The sequence below is a fragment of the Callospermophilus lateralis genome, unplaced genomic scaffold, assembly GCF_048772815.1.
Source record: "Callospermophilus lateralis isolate mCalLat2 unplaced genomic scaffold, mCalLat2.hap1 Scaffold_83, whole genome shotgun sequence".
Lineage (NCBI taxonomy): Eukaryota > Metazoa > Chordata > Mammalia > Rodentia > Sciuridae > Callospermophilus > Callospermophilus lateralis.
The window spans coordinates 4,715,894-4,724,863 of record NW_027516368.1 but is presented as its reverse complement, the minus strand read 5'-3'; positions in this window follow the sequence as shown (position 1 = coordinate 4,724,863).

The window sequence follows — 8,970 nt, the reverse complement described above, 5'->3', positions numbered from 1 at the left end:
AGGTAACTTTAATTGCTGTAGTAAAGTCCTAAGCTTTCTACTTAAAAATGGCAAAATCATCAATAGTTTTGCATGAAATGTAAAGCAACATTCTTAAAACAACACTCATATATAAGTTAACTTCCACTCCAATTTGGCTAATATTTATTAAACTACAGTAACATATCTAGGATGGCAAAAAAAAAAAAAAAAACCACTAGTCGTTCAAGCAATTTTATGTCAATAAATAAAATGTTATTGTAATTCTTAAGTAATCTAATATGCAAATTAACTCAAAATATTTAAGTTTAAAAAACATTGTTAAGCACAATTTAGGCAGAGAGATAACTAATTTTGGAAAGGGGGCTATTTTAAGGACAGGTCCATATTTTTTCAGGTCACTAAATTAGAATTTTGTTTGTATTTAAATGTAAATTTAGATGTGCTCTACTTATTTTAGCATGATTTTTTTAAGGAAAGAATATATTTGGATCACATAAACAAACCAAAAAAAATTGCATAAGAAAACATAATGTAACAATTTTTGTAAGTACCTAACATGAGCATGTGCTTAACATCTAAAAACAAAAGGTACAATATTGGTACATTGGATATATATATATATATATATATATATATATATATATATATATATATATATATATATATATATATCTGACAAGTGTGCATTAGAGAAGTCTCTAATATAAAACATTTAAAATGTGGAGAATACTTGATTTTAAAATACAGAAAATAAATGTTAAGATAGGCACACCCACAATTCTTACAAAAACATGCTTGAAAAGATAAAATTCATCTGAGCACTCATTTCTCAGATATACAAAAGCTATGAAATCAATCAATGAATATTGCCTCCTGCTTTTGCACTGTTTCACCACTGATTGGTATGAATTCTGAATACACATTTACTGTTGTTTTTCATCTTTCTGCCATGTTCTATATAGAATGCATCTACCTAAAATGAGTAGAACTTAAAACATCAACATTATTTGTATTACAGTCACTTCCTTATGTTATTTTTAAAAGGCACTATATTTAAAAAATAATATTACAACAAATAGTGCTCTGGAAGATCTGAAATTCCAAATCAATGTGTTCCATCAATCATAAGTAGAGTTAAGAAGCCCTAACTTAAAAAAAAAAAAAAAAAAAAAATATATATATATATATATATATATATATATATATATATATATAAAGTTGATGGATTTAAAGATTATAAAATTGGTTTATTGTAAAAGCAATTCAAGAATAACCAGTTAAAACCTTATCCCCCTACTACCCAAACAACCAAAAAGCGTCAAACACTTTTACATTAGGAACAAGAACATAAAACACAAAAGACCACATCAAAGCTATGATTCAAACTCAAAAAGAGAAAGGACTCTTAAATCTCTTCCAGGTCACTACAATGGTATGATAAGATCAAAGCACTATGTCAGGTACACAGCACTGCTACAACACTGAGGTATAACTGGGCAAATTAAATTTGGGAGAAAACGAAGACTATGTATGTGCAATCCTGTATGTGCCCTGATATTACCTATAAAGAATGGATCTTTTCTGTCCCAGATTAGACTTTGTATAGTGAAAAACAAAGAGAAAACAGTAGAGGAAGGGGAAATCCTACCAACATCTTCAAGGGATACTATAGCATTAACTATATACTGACTATCAGAAAATAAATTAAATACAGAATCTTTAAACATCACAAAATCTTGTAATACTGCATTAAGCTCTACCTTTTGAGCTGATTGTTTGGGTACAAAATGTAAAAGTTTGATCAGGGGTAACTACTACTGCTGTACCATTTTTTGACCCATCAGTGAATATATTTGGAGCATTCATGATGGGTGTTTTTCTTGTCATTTTTGGAAAAACTATAGGATGCGAAGACCAAAAAGACAATAAAGGATTAGATGGTAAATGGTTATCAAATGAAATATTAGATTTACAAATGATTATTGCCCAAGTATTTCACTCATTAGCTAACTCAACAATTTGATCCATAGTATATGGAGTAATAATTTTATTGGGAGAAATTCCAAACACTCCCTTTGCTGCTTTTTATTCCTTTGAGTATTAATTGTCCTACAGCCTCAGGATACCTAATAAGAATAGTGTTAGGAGAATAAGATAAATGTATCCACAATAATGGACCTTCTTGCCAAAATACTCCTGTAGGAATATTTTTTTTGTTGGTGTTACAATAAATAATAAAGGCAAACTTATATCAATTCTATCCAAATGCATATTTTCCATATATGTTTCAATAATTTTTAATGCCTTTCTTGCTTCAGGTGTTAACATGCAGGGTGAATTTGGATCTGATGGACCATTTAGGATAGCAAATAAAGGTCCCAACTCTCCCGTTGGTATGCCTAGATAAGGTCTTATTCAATTTATGTCTTCTAATAATTTTTGAAAGTCGTTCAGTGATTTGAGTTGATCTACTTGTATTTGAATTTTTGGTGAATACACCATGGTTGAAGATAATAGAACTCCTAAATAATTAATTGGAAAATTTAATTGTACTTTATCTATTGCTATCTCTAGATTATAATTTTTTACTAAATTTGTAAGTGTGGCATAATATTCTAGCAACGTGTTTTTAAGGTTATGTGCTAATAATAAATCATCCATGTAGTGAAATATTTGTAGTTCAGGATTTTGATTTCTGAGTGGCTGGATTGCTTTGTTAACAAAAATTTGACACATAGTTGGGCTGTTAGCCATCCCTTGAGGAAGTACTTTCCATTCATATCTCTTATCAGGAACTTCGTGATTTAGTGCAGGGATAGTATATGCAAAACATGGACTATCCTCAGGATGAATTGCAATTGAAAAAAAAAATCTTTAATATCTATAGCTAAAACATACCAGGTTTTTGGCAAAGCAGACTATTGGGGAATCCCTGATTGAGCAGGTCCCATAATAAGCATCTCATTATTAATGGCTCTTAAATCTTGCAATAATCTCCATTTACCAGATTTCTTTTTAATGACAAAAATTGGAGTATTATAGGGAGATATGGAAGGTTGTATATGTCCCTCCGTTAATTGTTGTTTGACCAGGTCATGGGCTGCTTGTATCTTTTCTTTACTCAGGGGCCACTGAGAAAACCATACTGGTCTTTCTGATTTCCAAGTAACTTTTATTGTCTCAGTGACCCCTTCTGAAAACCCAATCCATGTCTATTTATTACTTGATCTATTTGAATTGGTGCTGCTATACCTTGTTCTTGTTCACCTAATCTTTTTTCTTTCCTAAAATCTTGTCTAGCCCTAATAGTGGGCACATTTGGATTGCTATTATTTGTTAATTGCAAACCTAATTGATCTAGGACATCTCGTCCCCATAAATTTATAGGAAGATGATCCAATAAATATGGCTGTATAGTTCCTTCACATCCTTCAGGATCCTTCCAATCTAACACCATTGCCTTTCTATGGGGATTAGTTGCCACTCCTAGGCCTCAAAGTGTTTGACTGGCTTGTTGTAATAGTCAATGTTTTGGCCATTCTTGATGAGATATGATGCTAAGGTCTGCATGTGACCAGTAGCCCATTAAATTCATATCCTTGAATATTTAGTTTTAGCATTGGGCGAGAATCTAAATTTAAAGACAGCAGAGACCAATCTACAACTGTGGAGCCTAATCCCCTGGAACCTCTTTCTATTGTACTACTGGAAAATTTATCATGTAGGCTGGGTATTATTAATAACTGTGCTATTCTGTCTCCCGGTGAAATTACTGATATACCCTTTTGAGAACTAGCTATAATTTCTATTTCACCTTTATAATTGGGATCAATTACCCCAGGACTTATCATAAGTCCTTTTGTAGTAGAAGAACTATGTCCCAATAATAAGCCTACTGTTTCTTGGGGAAGAGGTCCTTTTACTCCTGTGGGAATGATTTGAACTCCCATCTCTGGTGTTAGTACTGTGCTGGTGGAGGTGCGGATGTCCAACCCTATGCTCCCTCTGGTTTGTCTGATGAGAGATCTGATGGATAATGTGTCCTGGGCACTACCCTGATGGTGTTGCTGGGTTCCTCCATGGTGTTTCTGGGTTCCTCCAGTGACCCGTATATTTGAGGTTGTGGGCTATGTACTTTATAAAGAAAAGAGGTTTATATATTACAGTTTGGGAAGCTGAAAAAATCAAAATCAGATGTTCTTATTAATTCAGCCTCTGATGAGGGTTCCTTCTTTGGCTATATACCATTATGGCAGATCGCATTGTTTCAGGAATACAAGCAAAAAGGAGAGATCACATGATGAGATAGGAAGCCAGAGACTGTGGAGAAGTCTTACTCTTTCATAATGACTCTCAAGATGCAAGAACTAACCAGAGTTACTTCTAAGGGCAGCATCTTCAGGTCTCCCTTTCTGAGGGCAGTGTCCTCAGTGACCTATCACTAGCTCCACCTCTTCAGGGTTCCACCATCCCCATATCACCACACTCAGGAGCAAGCTTCCAACACAGGAACCCTGGGTGGACAAACCACAGCTAAACTAAGCACTTGGTAACTGAAGCTTTGCACTCAATGCACAAAACTCTCACAGTGGGGAGAAAAATCTGGAACTCCTGCAGAAGCCCAGCAGATTGGAGAGGAATCAACATCCTATAAGCATCCAGAAAGTACAAAGGGAAAGAATTAAGCTTTAAGATGATAATAGTAGTTCCCAATTAATTTATTTGGCAATGATAACCAAACACCTAGCTGGCTTAACTTTTACAGAGGAGCAGGGGAGGTTGACTGCCTGTACATGGTTCCAGAAAAAGTAAAACTTTAATGATAAAGAGGGAGAGCAACCAAACACATCATAAATGAGTGCTTTTCTTTTTTAAGATCATCTTTTAGCTTTGATTTCAGTGAACCCTAAACAATGATCCAAGACATTACCTCTGTTCATCCTGATAAGAGCTGACAAGAGTCATGGAGACCACTTGAAGCCCTCTGCCTTCCTGTTCCACTCTGACCCAGGTTGCTGACATGGAGATCTGCAAATGGATACAAGTCCTAAATGGCAGGCATCAAGCAGGGTGCCAGGACACAGAATAGAACCCTTCCCTCCAGGAGGCTACTGGAAGTGATGAAATGCAATTGATGACTTACACCCAATGGGACACTGCTTCACAAAATGCCATAGAGCTCAGGAACATATCCAGCCATACTATCTAGACCCTCCCTGCATGTCCAGGTAATGCAGTATACTGGCCACAACCAGAGACTGTGTTACAAGACTTCAGTTCAAAACTTAGCTCTGCCATTTACCATCTGGGTGATCTGGGCGGCTCCTCAATCTATCCACATCTCAGTTCCCCATCTGTAAGAACTGGGGAGTGATCATGTCTACCCTCTGAGATTATAGTGGGAAGTAAAAGAATCTGCACTTACAAAAGTAGCTCTTATTTTGCCCTGGATATGTAACCAAATTCATCAATCTAACCCAATTAGCCCAATGTACAAAAGCACATTCATCTTTGCCCCATTTATCCCATCTCCAGCCAAAAGAAACATTATGAAAATGAACTTTTCCCTCAAAACTTTTCTGCCAACTGAGTGAAACTAATCTTTAACTTCCACCTCCCAAGGGATGGGTGGTCTGAGATCTTTCCACCACTATGTGCATTTCTATTCACAGAGTTTCCTTACAACCTCTTAGGGAGGTGTGATCCCAGCTAGAAGCCTCATGGTCCTGATAAAAAAATTAAAAGGTCATCACTCTGGACAGCTCTGGTGGGGGACAACAGGCTGCTTTTGTGGATGAAGCAGCCCACTGTCCACAGGAAAAGAGCTGCACCACATCCACCTGCACCCAAAAGTCCTACCTAGCACATCGCCCAACAATTCCCTGCAAATCTGTCTGACCATGCAGAGAAAAAGTGTAAATGGGAATGTCAGCACACATGAAGAGTCATTCACAACAAGGCACTTGGGGAAATAGATATCAAAAAGGATGTTAGGAGATCAGGCAAAGTACAAAATGAGTGATAAGATCAGGGATAATTTCAACAGGAGGGTAGTTGAACACAATATCCTTGAAAGAATCAAGTGTATACTCACCATAGGATTGAAATTTGAAAACAATAGGCAATGCAGACGTAGATGATTTTACTAATCCATGCTCTCTTTAAAATAAGGCTTTGGGAGAAGAATAAGATAAGTGTGAGTTTTGCATTTTGTGTCCAGAACATGATGTGATGAACGGAATATATGGAGCAGGTGACATGCGTATTTCTTCCACCATTTCTGGGAGCATGTTTTGAAACCCTATCATTTAGAGTTTGGGGATAAAAATAGGTGTACCCTGGGTTTATGTATATAGAGATGATGCATGAATAGACCATATGGTGAATAAAAAATATAACAGGTTACTATTATAAATAATGGATTGAATTGATATTTTAAAAAATACATGAAATCTGGTATTCACAGACAAACATTCAATCCAAGTAGTTATACATGTAGTGGTAATATTAGGGTTACTAATTATAACCAACTGTGTTTGAGTTTTGCTTCGAAAATCATGGTGGAATTAAAAAGTTATGTGATATAAAAGAAATCTCATGAAAAAGCAAGTAAAGCAACCTGGAGAAATACATGGGATCTGATACAGGGAGTGAATGAAAGTGAATCATATGCACATCAATTTGTGAATTCTGGATGAAATGATACATCCTATGATGTATATATACTGAAGAAATAGGAATATAACAATTTTGAATAAAAACTTAATTCAAAATACACATCATGTCCCATATGAATATACTTTCATTGATGTTGAACTGGGTCACTTACTGTAGAAATATTAGGGTTAGTACTCAATATTCACTGAAGTTCATTTTGAGTATTCCGAAATGAATATGTATGTCAAGACAATGAATATTTCTGAAAAATATCTCCTGAAAAGTTGAATATAAATCCACACAGATGAACGTAAAAGAATCAAGGTAGTATAAGTATATGACACATATAGTTCATGTTTGCAAATTCATACTATATATATATATATATATATATATATATATATATATTTAATACATTAAAATGTAATAGTATGTATGCCAATCGAAATTCATAAGGGGATATATATCCTTCACATATGTACCCAAAATATTCATTTTCCTCTACATTGTTTCATGTCTAAACTTGTTGAAGTATAAATCTCACCACAGCTTGAATTTTTTGAATTTTTACCTCAGTGTATTCGGGGGCAGTGATCTCTTCATGAAATTCGTATTTACCAAAGTGAGAGTACTCTCAAAAATATACCTGTAATGGCAGTAGGAATATATATATTGTGACCCACGACAGAGAGTCAGGAAGTTACATATTTGTTAATATTGAAAATTCTTGGAGAAGTAAAATGAGAAAAATATGTCACAGGTTTTATAATATGTATCTCTGATGAAGCAAAATGCAAGTCTAAGTGTACACCATGCCTCCTATCAAATGCCTCTACTTCTATTCCTTTAGGATAATTTTATCGAAGTTAGGATAAGTAGTCAGAGCCTAGAAGGTTATGGGTTAGTGTCAGAGATTCAATATTTCAAATGGAAAAATGGAAAATGAGTCTAATACATATGGGAACACGTGGCACATAAAAATCTTCCACTGTCATCCACCACAATGCCTGGACATTACTATCACCCCAAAGAAGACACAATGAGAGGAGAAGAGGAAAAAAAATCTGTGAATACATATCTGGAATTGGAAATTCTGAGGAGCTCACATATTGGGTGTGGCAGAAGAGATCCCAAAAGTAGAGGACAGGGTAAACATTCCACAAACATGGAATTTTGTTGGCTTAATGACTTCTTGACTATCTGCCTCTGACATTCGTCCACTAGAAATATAGCTTTGTGTTTTAGCTTCCTTTGTAGTGAGATCATGAAAGCTTGGTCTGAGTCTATGTGAACAGGAGGACATGGGTTTATATTTTCCAATAGGAACAGGAGGCAGCAGAGCTGAATCCTCAGTGCAGGTAATGTGGCCGTTGGGGTATGAATGTCTCCCTGGGTGCATTGTGAAGACTTTGTCTCACCGCCCAGTTTTAATGGCATTTCTTACAGCTTCCCTGGAAAATTGGTGTTTGTTTTTGAAATACAAAAAGGTCAAAAAGGACACAGTGCTGGAGGGAGCTCTGCCACGTGGGGTGAGTCAGGGTCTAAAGGCCAAAACACAAACTGGGCTGCTACCCCATATATCTTTCCCACTTGAGCTTAGCAACTTGTTTCTGAGGATCGCACAAATCCTCTCCCCACAACAACATGCCTTCATATTTTCGGGTCTCCTGGCTGCACCTTGTTAGTCAAATGTCATTTGGAAGCCAATGACAGAAACATAGGGGCTCAACACAGATGTTGGATCACACACCTGCACTCCATTGCTCCAGGCCCAGTTCCCTGCTGGCTCCTACTCACTGGCATGTCTGTTCTTCACCATGGTCATGAATTCCACTCAGTCAAAAATGGCACTCGCTGGTTCAGTCATGATGAGCAACAGGAGATCTAAATGTTCTCCAGGGATTTCTGGTCATGGGATTCTCAAAAACTTCATGGTATTGGCCTAGCCATATTTCAAGAATGAAGAAGTTGACACTGTGGGTTTTAACTCATTCAGGAGCCATTAAGTGTTGAGAAATCTCCTTTCAGTAAAAGCTCTGGAGATTGCATGCAGGCAAGGTTTCCAAGGAGTGGCGAAAGAACACAGGAATCGAGGCCCATTGGGGTCTAAAATATGAGGTTCCTGTGAGTTTTGGCTCTCAACTATAGCTGAAAAGGCTTTCACAGCAAAATCATGTGAAATCCTGGCTGAAATTCCCAGTGCTGTGGAGAAAGCCACCCTAGGCCTACATCTCCATTTCCGAAGGCTCCTCTAATGCCTGGCCTTCTAAAATCCCAACACAATTCATGGCAATAGTTCTCTGAGATCAGTTCCTGAACTCAGTCTCTAAT